We start from the raw sequence: 3734 nt of genomic DNA, 5'->3' as shown, positions 1-3734 counted from the left end.
TTTAAAAGGTGTTGAAAGTGTCGTCCTTCATTTTCAATACACAAGTTGACACTTCTACACATGGTCTGAAATACATTTTGGAGAGGCTGACGTGGTATGGACCGTGTGAAGGTTACCTTTGCGTCTTTTAGCTCATTAATGATTTTCGGGCGATTCTTGTACACTGATCCTTTACTTGCTCCCCAGAAAAGAAAAAAAAAACGTCTGGCGGTGTTAAATCATGTGATCTTGCTGGCCAAAGTCCCTTCGAAATAATCCATACACCGAAATAGTCTTGCAGTAGCGCCATGGAGAGTTCCATCTTGCTGAAAGTATGCATTATTAATTTCACTTTCAGTGAGTTGGCCTACAAATGGAGAGCAAATATTTGGGCAATATCTTTCGGTGCTAATGGTGTCTTCAAAAAATTCACTGCGGAGAATCGTTTTGAACAACCTGTATTAACTGATTTAGCTTAAAACCTGTATTAATTGATTTAGTTTAAAACCTCTACCAAAGCAGGTCTTCTCATTAGCTTACAATTGTGCTGTTACCTCTTTACAGCAAATAAATTTGTTTCTTATCGCAACTGCTTCTTTTCTTACCACTTCTATTTACGATCTCCCAACTCGCCTTTTCTTTTCTTCCTTTCATCAAATACTTTGTGTCCATCCTGAAGCCTCACACCAACCCCGCTTCATGTCCTGTTCGAAACAATATCGGCTGTTTGCATTCCTCTCTCCCCACTGCCAATACCTTTACTGCAACCATTGATTTGCAGCCATTGTTGCATTAACAGCATCAACCTCATCGGAAAACTTCTGAAGGCCGTAAGTGCAACCACTTCAACCAGTGCTACTAAATAATAACTGCTATTATAAGAGCTTCAGTAGTTTTACTTTATATGTGTGTTTGTGTATGTGTGTGTGTATGTGTGTGTGTGTGTGTGTGTGTGTGTGTGTGTGTGTGTGTGTGTGTGTGTGTGTGTGTGTAGCAGAAGAAGAAGAAGAAGAAGAAGAAGAAGAAGAAGAAGACGAAGAAATACAACTGAGGATTGAGGGATGGAAGACTAATTGTAAAAGATGAAACCAAGGGTAAATTAGAAGGAAACTTTCTAGCAATAACCGGCATCAATCCGTTCTGAAAGTTCAGATCAAAACCATTTGGGGTAGAATAAATTATTGTCTATTGAAAGCATTAGGTGGATTTAGTACTCAAAAGGTCTTTTAGAAAAGAAGCTGTCCGACGTTAAAAAAATGCTTGTCATATTGTGTCACATTCCTGGATTTGAAGTCTGGCTAATGATTGACTAGCAATAAAGAAATGATAGTAAACTAGTGCGTATGTTATTATTATTATTGGTGTAATGACCGTCCCAACACACACAAGCTTGTCTCAACATACGAATTCACATTAAAAAAACCTTGCAAACCAAGTACAAAAATCGAATTATTATTAAAACATTCTGTTTAGCTCTTTCATCGATGAATCAGAATAGTGACGAGCTAATATATCGATCTCTCAGCTGATGTAGTCTGCAATCAGTGGGAAGGCACCGAGCCAACTCCATGTTTATCTAGTTTGAAGGAAAGAAAGGAGTCTTGATGTGTCACTAGTGGAAACTCCGGACATTTCGTTGGTTTAAGATGAGGAAATAATGTAAATACATCAAAACCATTCGTTTCTCTCTTTTTCTTATATAATTACGTCTTCTGTCTGTTGAACTCATTCAATACAAACACAGATTAAATATTGTAATCATTAAGTAGGAAGACAATGTGAAAATAAAACAATTAGCTTCTCTAAAACAACACATTTATAATTACAGTAATGTTGTAGTATCATCAAATTTGATGTGATTTTAGGCCGAGCAATTTAGATTCAGTTCCTCCGTCAGATACTCGAGATTAATTCACATTCAGACATCACATTTCCCCTTTTCCTCTCATTTTATGTTAAGTTTCAAACTTATTAATTTATGTTTATTGAAATGTTACGGATAATTATCCATGCTGCGAGGGTGAGATCGAATGCAACATACTGCTTATATATTTATTAGACGTACGTAAATTAATAATGAGTTTATTTCATTCGTTCAAATAAATTCATTTACAAAATCTAACTTCCTTAACTACTCAGTGTCAAGCATTTTAATGCAGGAAATTCCGAAAGCAGACATTCTTATTTAAAATATAGAGATTGAAATATTTTAGTTGCAGAATAGAAGATAAAAATGATTGAAATTAATGAGAACAGACATTCGAGTAAAAATTCTTATATGTAATAGCGAATATTTGCGAAGTAGAGACAACAGCAATGCTTAGACTAAATGCTTTGAGCTAATTTGTCATCGCCTTCTGCTTTCAACACATGATGAAGCTGAGTGTACTTGTACTTTTCCTATCACCGTGGTCGATAAGTTACCAAGTGTATTTTGTAGCAAGAGAGTTCGTGGAAAACTTAGATAAATGTTGTTGCCGTTAGGAATGCGAATCTAACGATTCGTATTCTGAGTTTGAGAAAGAGAGAGAGAGAGAGAGAGAGAGAGAGAGAGAGAGGTGGAGATTTTATCACTTTTCGTTGTAGACAGTAAACCATGTTCTTTGGTAATTGGTTATCGACTCTACCACCTTCATAACAAAGCTGAAGTAATCTACCAATGTAAGAAATCACCAGCGATATATCTTAAGTATTTAGCGTTCTCTGAACACTACAGAAGTGGAAATCAGAAACAAGATAATTGATTAACAAGATTTATGATTTTGATAGCTTATTACATAACGATTTTGTTAGCTCTGTTATATTTGGACGCTGCATGGTTGATAACCTGTTTGTGTGAGGCGTGGTGAAATGCAAAAGTAATCTAACGCTGAATGAAACTATCAGCAGTATTTACTTGCATGTATCTACGCCAAACAGTTTCAGTTCATAGTGTATTGGACGCCTCCATCATCTGTCGAGGCCGATGCAATTAGAACCTGTAATGTTCTTTTCACGACAGTCAAGTACAATCACGTCGTCCAAATATAAGGACCTGTGACAATATTTATATATTCTTTTTTACTCTAGGCAAAAGACCTGAAGTATTGGTGGGAGTGGGGGTCAGTCGATTAGATCGACCCCAGTGCGCAACTGGTACTTAATTTATCGACCCCGAAAGGATGAAAGGCAAAGTCGACCTCGGCGGAATTTGAACTCTGAACGTAAAGACAGACGAAATACGCTAAGCATTTCGCCCGGCGTGCTAACGTTTCTGCCAGCTCCTCGCTGCCTTCCAATATTTATATATTAATGCACTAAGGCTAAATGTGTGACGCTGTCATGTGGAGAGAGAGAGAGAGAGAGAGAGAGAGAGAGAGAGAGAGAGAAAAGAGTTAGCGGTGAAAACCAGGAGAGTCGAAGAAAGAGGAGAGAGAGGGAGTGAATGAGTGAGTGAGTGAGTGAGTGAGTGAATGAGTTAATGAGTGAGTGAGTGCTTGAGCGAGCGAGTGAGCGAGTGAGTGGGTGAGTGAATGAGACAGTGAGTGTTAAGTGAAGGCTGTTAAATAATTTTAAATATATAATAGAATGCGACAGACATTAACAATAAAAGTTTATTTGTTGTGAAAGCTTTGAATGTTCAACCGTTTTTATTTCTTCAATCCGTCAATGTGTCTAAATGGTGAGATAGATTATTGACGGATAGGAAGCAGAAAAAGGGATGGATACATAGATCGAAATGTAGTAAATCAAACTGAAATAACCTTAGCAAATAG

Source organism: Octopus bimaculoides, chromosome 3 (assembly GCF_046866305.1).
Source record: "Octopus bimaculoides isolate indiv1 chromosome 3, ASM4686630v1, whole genome shotgun sequence".
NCBI lineage: Eukaryota > Metazoa > Mollusca > Cephalopoda > Octopoda > Octopodidae > Octopus > Octopus bimaculoides.
The sequence above is the reverse complement of the archived record's forward strand: the minus strand, read 5'-3'. Positions refer to the sequence as shown.